This window comes from Saccopteryx leptura, chromosome 4 (genome assembly GCF_036850995.1).
Source record: "Saccopteryx leptura isolate mSacLep1 chromosome 4, mSacLep1_pri_phased_curated, whole genome shotgun sequence".
NCBI lineage: Eukaryota > Metazoa > Chordata > Mammalia > Chiroptera > Emballonuridae > Saccopteryx > Saccopteryx leptura.
Window position 1 is genome coordinate 34396490 of NC_089506.1, and position 12069 is coordinate 34408558.

Below are 12069 nucleotides of genomic sequence, written 5' to 3' on the forward strand. Positions count from 1 at the left end.
GTCGGGCTGGATGGATTTAAGTCTCAGCTGAACCACTGAATTAAGTGTGCCAGGTGGACAGGGTGCTTATCCGCTCTGATCCTTAGTTTCTGTATTTGTAAAATGACCAGTATTAGTACCTAGTGGGATTTTGCAAGGAATCGATGGATTATTATACGATGCTTTTATAGCAGTGCCTGGCACAACAAATGTTAATAATTATTACTACTGTTTTGATTATTTGTTGGTAGCCCTGGGGGAAAGCATTTTTATAGTCCTAGAAAGTTTTTAGACTCCTTCCCTGGCTTCTAATACGTTCCAGAATTCTAGTTGATTCTAAGACACTGTTGAGATAGTGGTAGGTTTATTTCCATTTCTTGTCTCAATCACTGAATATAATCAAATTACAAGTTTTTCAGTGAAGAAGGTTTGAGAAGTTGTCTTCATAAAATTAGAATAGTGATCTAACCCAGTGTTAATATTACAGTGATCAGTGGTCATATTTTAAATGTCTGCAGTGTATTAATCATAGTTTCTGTGCGTACAGTATCTGTTGAAGTAAGAGGGTGTCTCTTGGGAACTGTTTGATGGGGAGTATTTTGGATCTAGGATGATTATCAGTATCCACTCACATTTATTCCAGCATACCTTGGAAGGGGAGTTTTCATTCTTCTTCATTTCCTTCCTTGGGCTGCTGTGTTTCATTCTGAAGCCCTGAGCATTTTTTGGCTAGATTGCGCTGCAGTCTCATGAATCCTCCCAGGTTTTCCTATTAGAACCCTATTAGGAGATGGATAGCATAGGCAGGAGAGCACAGTTGGCATGTGGAAAGACGCTTCTGGGCCGAGAGGCGCTGCCAGCAGCCGACCTGCCACAAGCCCCTTGGCTGAAGCGGCAGGCGCATTTGTTAGGGCTGTGGCTTCTCACCCATTGGAGTTCATGAACAGCCGCGTCTTTCAGAGACTGGCCATTAGTCTTGTCTGGAATTTTACCCATTATTCGTACTGACTCTCCATTCATCCTGTTAATTGCTATTAGATTCTAGTTTCTCTGGCTTAGGGCTCATTTGTTTTGCCCTTTGTGCTCTGTGCAGACTCCGCTGTGGTCTGGAGGCCGTGGCCCCTTCCTCCAGGGCGGGCTGTGTCCCAGACCTCCCTGTCACCACAGCAGGGCATCCAGAACTCTTCGGATCTGGCACCTGTTTGGTGAAGCAAGAGCAGCAGTAAAAAAAACTCAACTTTTATTTCCAGACACCACAGCTCCTGCCGGGGGGTGAACCGGTGATCTCTCTCGGGTGTTGGCTGTCTTTAGTCAAACTGTTTGCCTTTTTTTTTTTTTTGTATTTTTCTGAAGCTGGAAACGGGAGAGACAGTCAGACAGACTCCCGCATGCGCCCCACCGTGATCCACCAGGGGCGACACTGCCCACCAGGGGGCGATGCTCTGCCCCTCTGGGGCGTTGCTCTGCCACAACCAGAGCCACTCTAGCGGCTGGGGCAGCGGCCAAGGAGCCATCCCCAGCGCCCGGGCCATCTTTGCTCCAATGGAGCCTTGGCTGCGGGAGGGGAAGAGAGAGACAGAGAAGAAGGAGGGGGGGGGGTGGAGAAGCAAATGGGCGCTTCTCCTATGTGCCCTGGCCGGGAATCGAACCCGGGTCCCCCGCACGTCAGGCCGACGCTCTACCGCTGAGCCAACCGGCCAGGGCCTGTTTGCCTTTTTAAAGCAAGACTGTGTTTTAGGGCCTCGTTCATGGTGCGTTTTTAAATGTTAGCATGATAGCTGAGTCTCTGGGACAGAACGTGAGTAAGTGTTGAAACACACACTCTCAGGAATAAAATGTAAGCTCTTCCTAGTTGTCGGCTCGGGGAGAAATTGAGGTGATTCTTCAGAAAAGCAGCAACAGGTAAAAGTGTGAGCTGGCGTTTGAATGTAGGTTAACCTTCCTCCCTAAAAATAATGGTTGAAGGATTTTTCTTCACCTCGATTTCCTCATGGTGGACATGTAGTCACACAGGCGTTCAATAGTAGACAGACTTTGTCTTTCCTACCTACCCACCAGTGTCATCGAGGACCCACTCGGGCCCTGTCGCAGGTGTTGGGGACCCCAGGAATGCAAACCTAGACAGAAAGCCCAGCTTGTGGTGTATCTGTTCTAGTTGGGGAAGAGCATAAACATTAACTTAAGTAAGCAAATTATATAGGAAGAGAAGAGGTGGTTTCCTTTACTGGGGAAAATAAAGGAGTGGGAAGAACGCTATCGTCTTAAATAGTCAGACTGGGCCGGTTGACAAGGCGATGTCTGAGCAGACACTTGAAGAAGGTGAGGGACAAGTCATTCCTACATCTGGGGGAGGAGGATTCCAGGGAGAAGGAGCAGCTGGCCCGCCAGCTCTGGACAGGAGCCCACCTGGCGGGTGGAGCAGATGAGAGAGAGAGGAGGAGATGAAGTCAGAGGGGGAGGCCCATGTGGACCATTGCGGGGACTTTGGCTTTTACCTTCAGTGACATGGGAGACTCTGGCCGGTTGTAAGCAGAAGGGTAACATGACCTGATCTGCATTGTAAAAGGACTATTTTGGGTGCTGTGTTGAGAGTAAATTGTGGGGAGACAAGGTAGAAACAGGGAGACCATTAGGTGGCAGTTGCCGTGGCAACCATTAGGTGACAGTGGAGGTGGTTAGCAGTGGTCAGAATCTGGGCACATTTTGAGGGTAGACCCAGCATAGTTTACTAATGGATTGATGAGAGAAAGAGAGGAGCCAGAAATGACCGGAGATTTTAGCCTGAAGAACTAAAAGGGAACCTTGTTATTAAAGGAGATGAGGACACTCTGGGTGAAGTGTGTGTGTATGTGTGTGTGTTTTACGGGGAGAACATGGGTGTGTTTTGTAAGTTGTAGATTTCTTTCAGATGCCTAAACTGAAGCTTGTTTTATTTTGGGGGGGGGGATTATGAGAAACATATTCTGATAATAGATTTACACACATGATTTTTTCTCAGAGAACAGACCCCTGTGTAACTGAAGGTGGTTGTCATTGGTTGCTGGGCTGGTGAGAACATATGTAGTCGTATGGCAGGGCAGAAATAGGATTGAAGGAAGTAGAGGAAGTGGAGTCCTTGGATATAGTCTACACAGTCTGGTACTGCTCTGTGAAGCATGGAGTCACTCACCGCCTGTGGCTATTTAAAATTAATTAAAATGGTATAAAATGAAAACTTCAGTTCTTCACTTTCACTAAGTGCATTTCAAGTGCCCAGTAGCCATTTGAAAATACAGATTAAGTCTATGGCCATACTACCCTGAATGCACCTGATCTCGTCTGAAGATACAGATTGAGAACATTTCCATCATGACAGGGCATTGTATGTGACAGTGGTGATCTGAAGACAGCATGGTGAAGGCAGGGAAAGAAATGGACTAGTAGCTATTCTGAGCTTTGTGTGTATGCCTTCAGGGGTGGCGTGTGTGTGTGTGCGCGTGCGCGTGTGTGTGCGTGTGTGTAAGAGAAAATACTGTTTTATCCCTGTATCTCCATAATTTTTAGCTTTGCACATACAAAGGGGTTGGTGTATGTTTGTTGATTGACACTCTGACTTGCTGTTGGGCGGCATCAGTGTTCTGGTGATCTAACACATTCCCAATCACCCAGCAGACTTGTGCTGAGCACTCTTTGTGCTCCGACTACTGTGCTGCATGTTGAGGATTTAGAAATGAATTTCAACTGTGTGAATGTATTTGTGTCCACAGTTTTGCACTTTCCCAAGGGAAGTTCACAGTCCTTTGAGGTGTTGCCCCCACCACCACCGCTGCTGTGATTTGGGGCTTATGGGGAGCTTGGGTAGCCCTGCTGAAGTCCCCGGGCAGGTTAGTTAGCTAGAGACCTGTGATATTATATCCCCAACTCCACTGTAGCCCCTTAGGTACACAATTGTCCATGTGTGTTTATTAAGCTTCTGCTAAGTGCCTACCCATTTAATAAGTGGTAGAGTGTAGCAAAGATTGTAAAGGAAGATAAAATCCCTACTCTAGTTGGGAGTAAGAGACATTGTAAATGCATGAAGATAAAACATGTGTCTACAGTGATTAGGAAGGTGCCACTGGGAGTGTGGGCGGATGGGAGGGCAGACATCCAGGGCATGGAAGGGGGTGTGGGGGGACATGAGGGGACAGCCGCCTGGAGCAGTGGCCAGCAAGGCTGCAGAGGAGCAGGATGTGACTGTAAAGAGCAGTTGTGATTTTATTAGCCACACATGAGAATCTGCTGCATTATGAGGCTGTGTCTGATTAATGACAGCCTTGAAAACTTGGGAAAAGAATTTTAACTTTGTTTCCAGCAATGGGGAGCATTGTTGGTAGTTGCTCAGGGACATGACCTGATGCAAGAGGAACTTGCTGAGTGCACGGCCCTGGCGTCCCTCACTGGCGGGTGAGACCAGAGACGTAGAGAGCAGGGTTGGGAGGCACTGACCTTGCCTGAGCCTGACACTCTTCAAACTTCAGTGTCGTGAAGAGAAGTAAAGGTCCTTCTTTCTCTTCCCGATGTTGTTAGTGTTGTTTCTAATGTCACAGATAGCTCACTGCTGGGGTGTTTGGTGGGGATATAAAATGGGAAGAGAAACAAGCCCCTCTTTATAAATTCACATTTTAGTCCTTAGCACTAAATAGTCCTGATCACTAAATTGCCCAGAAAACCAAAGATTCCTGGTGATGCTTCAGCATCTGTGTGATTTACCAGATTTGTTTTTTTTTTAAAAATACGTGTTTCCTAATTAGAATTTAAAGGAGGCAACTGAAATGTGCATTGATGTAGTTGTAACTAATTTAAATGAAAAATAAGCCGACTTGCCACATTGAAAAAATATTCCTTCAGGGCTCTGAGACAGAGGCACCTGTCATCTCCCTGTTTATATCACACCTGGCTCTTTAAGAGTCCCAGGCCGCGGGGTAAAGTTCTTTCCTGAAGATTAGGTATTAGTGTGATTTGTGGACAGGAATCTTTTTTACCTAAGTCAAGAAATGTGGCTCTGCCTCAGGTCCTTGGTAAAGCTCCCAGCTTCTGAGGGCACTTCAAGGGGACTACTAACTGTCCAGGTGCCCCTACTGGCACGAACGTCCCTTAATTCTGGGTAAGTGCCTGTTCATAAAAGCTCTTCTTACACCTTTGGAACCTGTGCTCCTTTCATGCGGCACCAGATTTCTTCATAAGCCTCAACTACTGCAGTGAAGCCATCATATGCCTATGACGGAGCATTAGGGAGAAAAACGAAGAGTGAAGTGTGCAGATTTTACATGTGATGATACTGGGAGAAGAAGAAGAAGAAATTTAGCTGTATCAAATTTTGACATCGATAAAACCAAAGGCCAGTCTGCAGGGCACTTGAACCACCGGCCTGCAAGTGACACTTGAAGGACTCTCCTCTCACCATGCTCTTCCTGTCCTCTGAGACCGTCCCTGTGTCTACACTGAGAATAGAGGACAGAGTCTGGAGTCTTTCCTGCTGGCAGTATGTAGCCTTTGAGTTGTTTTATTCCGGGTCAGTGCCGGCTTGATGATACCATCCTCACTGGAATGAATGTGTTCCGGAACCCAGAAGACCACTTTTACAAAGTTTTACATACGGGTCCTTGTCTTGAAGTGTAATATTTTCTCATATCTCTTCCAAATTCCATTTTCTCACGTCATAACAACCCACATCTCATAATCAGACACTCATAAGGACATTTGTCTTTGTATTCCACATCTATGACACCATCAAATAAGCCCTTTTCCAGGCATTCACGATTTCCTTGTGTTTCCGACGTTTCATCTCCATGTTCTTATAGAAATGTCCCCATGCAAACACTAACCTAAAATGGATTTATATAGAACATGCAAAACAAGGTCTTATCAAGATCAGTACTGTTACGCTCATGACAAAGATGCACAATGTCCTTATAAATCCTTTAACGGAGAATAACAAGTACAGAGGTCTGGAAGCTTTCCTGATTTCAGTGTTGTTTACTCCTTTTATTTGATCATTAGGCCTTCCAGGGATAAACACTTCTGTTACATTAGGCCCCTGCAACATCAGCGCTCCTTTACTGATGTCATTTAGAGTAACGGAGCAATTCAGTGGTGGAAAGAGGGAAGGCATTACTTTTGTTGTTACTTAATTTCTAGAATCATACTGAAGAGTACTGGTGCCCCTTGACTGCCTGTGAATGACTTTGCCTCCATTAGGGAATCACTAGATTATGGAAGCATTGAAATTATGTTTCCTAGAGCAGTGCTTTCTAACCTTGGCTGCACATGACAGTCTCTCGTGGGTAATCCAGGCAGCACTACAGACGAATTAAATCAGAATTTCTGGAGGGTGGGACCAGGGCATCATTGTTCTTCAGGCTCTCCAAGTGATTCCAATGAGCAGCCGTGGTTGTGAACCATGGCTTTTAAGAAATCACAGGGTCTAGCGCAGGGATAGCCTCACAGGTGATAGTTCTTAAGCCTGTGCCTGTTCAGGGTGCTGGTCCCTGGAAACTGTGATATACTCTTTGTGAAACATAGTGAATTGCAGATTTTCCCTCCCCTCTCGAACGAGTACATGACCTTCCTTGGTGGGTGTGTGTGTGTGTGTGTGTGTGTGTGTGTGTGTGTAGGGGGGGAGGGAGAACCTGAAAATTATCTTCCACACCCTCAAGTAATATGCTAGCTAACACTTATTGAGTGCTTAAAATATTTTGTGAATTGAATGCTATATATGTATGTCAGTCCTCACAGCAATCTTATGACATAGGTCTTTTATTATGATCAATCTATTTTATGACAAAGGACACAGAGGCACAGATTCAATCACTTGCCCATGACTACACAGCTGGAACTTAAAACCTGGCTCTAGATTCTGCTCCTATCTTCTGCCTCTCAGTCCACACAGAGAGAAAGTCAAACACTGATTCATTCCACAAATACAGGGCTGGGCAAAAGTAGGTTTACAGTTGTTCATATGGAAAGAATATATAAGAATAAAAATAATAATAATAATAAACTCTGGGCCATAACTGGTTGGCTTAGTGGTAGATTGTCATCCCAGTGAGTGGATGTCCCATTTTCGATTCCCGGTCAAGGCACAGTGGAGGAGTGCCCAGCCCATCTGCTTCTTTACCCCTTCCCCTCTCGCTACTCTCTCTCTCTCTCTCTCTCTCTCTCTCTCTCTTTTCCTCCTTCAGCCATGGGTTGATTGTTGCAAGTTAGCCCCAGGCACTGAAGATGGCTCCATAGCCTCTGCCTCAGGTGCTAAGAAGAACTCAGTTGCTGAGCAACAGAGCAATGTCCCAGATGGGCAGAGCATCGCCCCCCCCTAGTGGGCTTGCCAGGTGGATCCTGGTTGGGGTGCATGTGGGAGTCTGTCTCTGATGCCCCTCCTCTCACTGAATTAAAAAAGAATAAAAGAATAAACTCTTGTTTTGTGCACTCACAACTATAAACCAACTTTTGCCCACCCCGTATTTACCCCTACTTTTATTGTGATGAATAGCTTTACAGATAACAGACCTATGAATCACTGTCAGAAAAATGAATTAAAAATCAGTGGTTTGAAAATAATTATTCTTGATTAGATATTCTATATTACCAGCTCTTCTATAGCTAACCACCTTATATAGCATGTTAACTATTTAAATGTATTTTTTCAATTCTCTTTGAGACTCCCTCTTTGACCCATGGATTATTTAGAAGTGTGTTATTTAATTTCCAACTGTTTAGAGATGTGCTTGTCTGTTATTGGTTTCTACTTAGAACCTTTTATGATGAGGGAATACACTCAGTATGGTTTCATTTCTTTTAAAATTATTAGTTTGTTCTATGGCCTCAAATATAATCTATCTTGTTGAAAGTTCTATAGGTGCTTGCAAAATGTGTGTGTTATGCTACTGTTGGTTGGAGGATTCTATGTAGTTTGTCGATCCTGTTGGTTGATTGTGTAGTTCACATCTTATCTATACTTAATGATTTTGTCTAGTAGTTCTATCAGTTGCTGACAAGGGGATTCAAGTCCCTAGCTATGATTGTGGAATTATTTATTTCTCCTTTTAGCTTTATCAGTTTTTGTTCTATATATTTTGAAGCTTTGTTGTTTGGTGCATAACCATTTAGGATCATTATTCTTCCTGGTGAAGTGATCCTTTTATAATTTTTTTTATAATGTACCTCTTCGTTTCTAGTAATTTTCTTTGTTCTCAAATCTATGTATCTTATATAGCCAATTTTTTTTTATTAATGTTGCATGGTATATCTTTCTCTATCCTTTTTTTTTTCAACATACCTATGTCATCCATTGAATTTGAAGTGAGTTTTTTTGTGAATAGCCTATACTTGTGTTTTGTGTGTGTGTGTGTGTGTGTGTGTGTGTGTGTGTGTGTGTTTAATCTACTCTGTCAATGTCTTCCTTTCACTTGGTATATTTAAGCCATTTAGACTTAAGGTAATTATTGATGTGTGAGAGTTTGTCTTCCAAGGTAACTATTTACATAAGTAGGATACATTTTTATTTTAGAGAGTTCATCAAGAGACTTAATTAAAGTAGCTATCAGTGGCTACTTGACCAAGTGGTCTGTTTATTTGTGTGATTTTATGGCCAAAGTAAGAGTTTGAGATTATCCACTTGATAATTTCTAGATTAAATTTATCGCAGCCATGCTCAATTGTGTGAGGTTTTGGGGTCTCAGCTGCACATTTGTTCATGTGTTTGGTGAGCTCAAAACTTTTTATGAGGGAAATTTTAGTCCTGGCTGGGGAATTCTCTTTGCCAGCTCCATGTCGAGGTTGGGTGACCTTATGTCCTGGCACATCTCTAGAGAATGTTAGCAGAAGAGGATGCCAATAGTGCTGTAAACACAATAACCAATAATGCATGTTTGCATCTACTCTTTCTGAGCAGCATAGCATATTTACATACTTACATGTTATCACCAGTTACTCATGTCCCAGTTGTTATTGCTGCATTACAAACTATCCCAGAATTTAGTGGCTTGAGATCACATTTTTATATGCTGATGACCAGGAATCCAGAAAGGACACAGTGGGGACGGAGATGGCTTATTCCTGTTCCAACACATCTGGGGCCTCCTCTGGGAATGTTGGGAGAGTGGGGGTGACTTGACAGCTGGGGTCTGGAATCGTCTGAATGTGAGCTCGTTGACTCACACATCTGGCACCAGGGCTGTGATGGCATTAGTATCAGGACTGCTAATGGGAATGCCTACCCGTGACCTCTCCCTGGAGTGTGGCTTCTTCCAGCATGGCAGTCTCAGGGGAGTGGAACTCTGCGTGGCATTCTGGGCTCCCAAAGCAAATGTTACAGCAAGCAAAGTGGAACAAAGTGAAATCTGCATCACTTTGCTGTCCTTTCTTAGGCAAAACAAGCCATAAGCCCAGTAGATTCAAGGAGAGGGAAACAGACCTCTCCCCTTGATGGGAACATTGTCAAATAATTTGGTGGTCATGACCTACTGGAAAGAAAAATGTTTAGGTAGTAACTACCTAAATAAGGTAAATATTACCCATTGTTATAATTCTCTAAATTAAAAAAAATTTCCTTATTTTGAACTACCATCTAAAAACTGCATGCCTAATAGAACACATTGTTCTTTTGCTTTAGTTGTACAACATCAGTCTTATATGTTACTGAAGTTACTAAAAGAGTTTTATAGAGGCATCCTAAAATCACAATTGTATTTCTTCTGGTTTGTTGTTTTGTCATGGACAGTCATGTATTGTTTAGTACCTGTGTTGTACAACTGGGGGAACTGAAGCTTTGAGAATTGACTTTGCCCAAAGTCAGAGAGCGAGTTAATGGTTGAATGGAGTGAAAATTCAGGTCTCTCTTTCTCCTGGGGCCAGATTGTCTCTCTAACAACGTGCCCAGTCTTGGTTACCTAAGATGTCATCTTAGGACTCACCAGCCCTGAAGAGAGAGCTCGGTTGACTGGAGCGTCGTCCCAATGCACAGAGGTTGCCGGTTGAATCCCTGGTCAAGGCACATATAGGAACAGATTTATGTTTCTGTCTCTTTCTATAAAATCAATCAATAAAAATATAATAATAATAAAAGACTTGCCACCTCACATAGCTTGAGCACATAGTTCTGAGCAGATTATTATATTAAAAATATGTTCCAGTTGGGTTAAAAAAAAATCTCCTCCTTCCCAGTAGCCAGTATTAAAGTTGTCTCCTGGTGTACTTTTCACCCAATAGGAAAAATGCCTTTTACACTCTATTATGTGTTGTGTTTTTCCTGGGTGATCAAGTTGAGGTGTATGTCCATATCCAATTCTGTGTTTCTAAAGACCCAGAAGAAAGTGTAACATGGGATTCATTCTTCCAATTGAAAGTTGATCACTAGGGTTTTTCTTTAAAATTTTACAGTGGTTAGAGCTTAGGTTATGTATGTATGTATTTTTTAGTTTAAGATTCAGATTGTTATATTTTAGCTATAGTAATTTCCCCTCAAATAAAAGAAAATCCACACACCAATATGCAAACAAAACCCAAAACCTATGTGGTGGCAAATGATAAGACCACCTGTTAAGCCTAATTTGGAGGGACCCAAAACATTGAAGACAGGAACAAGGTCCGTCGTTTACACATCAATGCTCTATTGTCTAGCTTGGCCAAGCAGCGGCAAACTCCAACAGTGGTCTGAGGGAGAGCGTGCGCTGGCCCTTTGTTCTACTTAGTTTTTATAGTTTTGTAAGTGGGAAGTACAGAAGTAAAAATTGCAATTAGAAGCCCCTTACCACTATTGGTTATAGTCATATGTCCTTTAACATGATAGGACCACGTTCAATTTGCAAGCCATACATCCTTTTGGGGAAAACAAAATTTACAAGCCAACACAATGGTAGAAAGATGTCTCTTTACATATTAAAAGGCATTCCTATATTATCTAGTGTTCATCTGCTATCTCTCTGTCCAGAGTCACACGTGTTAACCACACGCATTTACATAGGAGAGGTAGTTTTGGTGGGGACAGATGCCCGCAAATGGCTCATTGCTATGAGAAAAGGTTTATTTTGGCTTTTCTCTCCCTGTACCTGGCTAGCCATTCACCCTTTTCCCCACAGGCGTGGTGGGATGTCTGGGGATCCATGTTTCCCTCCCCTTTGCATTTACAATACAATGCCAAGGGCCATCTGACTATGCCAATCACACAGTACAGAGACTATTCTCACAATTTCTCTGCTGCACTCCTTAACCCAAATCAACAAAATGTTTCTCAAGCCTCCCAAAATATTAATATTAATTCTGTAGCTTTTGGTACTTTACAGCACCTGCGGGTGAAGTGGCTCAGTGGCTCCTCAACTGAAGGGGAGATTCTGCCCCACCAGTGAGAGGTGCGAGAGGATTTCTTTTTCTCTCCTGAAGTGGCTCAGTGGCTCCTCACGCCTTGGCATGATTCGTGATATGGAAACTGCCTAACCCTTCAGCCTCATGTTTTGCTGTGTTCTCTATCTAGCCCCACTCCCAGCCTTCCTGAACTTCTATTGATATTTTCTGAATGTACCGTATTCTTTCCCTATTCTGTTGTACTCTATCATGTATGGTGGCCCAGCTAACGACAGAGGGCTTCTCGCCTGCCCCATGTTGTTTGTCTGCTACACAGCTCCGCATCTTATTTCAGGTGCTTCTCTTGGGTGGCTGTCCCTAAGTCTTCCAAGAAGAGTTAGGGGTTTCTCACCAGCCTGTTAGCCCTGACCACAGTGCTATAGCTGCTCATTTCTGCTCATGTGCCTTGCAGGACAGGTCCATGTTTTTTATTCATCTTTATTCACTCTAGTCCAGGGGTAGTCAACCTTTTTATACCTACCGCCCACTTTTGTATCTCTGTTAGTAGCATAATTTTCTAACTGCCCACTGATTCCACAATAATGATGGTTTAAAAGTAGGGAAGGAACTTTACTTTATAAAATTTATAAAGCAGCGTTACAGCAAGTTAAAGCATATAATAATAATTATTTACCAAGTACTTTATGTCAGATTTTGGCTAAGTTTGGCAGAATAAATCTTTATAAAACAACTTACTATAGTTAAATCTATCTTTTTATTTATACTTTGGTT

At 43.1% G+C, this 12069-nt stretch overlaps 1 protein-coding gene and 1 non-coding gene across 12 annotated transcripts in view; one reads left to right on the top strand and one right to left on the bottom strand.

The window, feature by feature from the left end:
• CSGALNACT1 (chondroitin sulfate N-acetylgalactosaminyltransferase 1) overlaps positions 1-12069 on the top strand; it is a 333608-nt gene that overhangs the window by 268161 nt on the left and 53378 nt on the right. The window lies entirely within an intron of this gene.
• On the bottom strand, positions 1608-1683 carry TRNAV-GAC (transfer RNA valine (anticodon GAC)). The gene has a single exon. It is a non-coding gene; the product is annotated as a tRNA-Val (tRNA).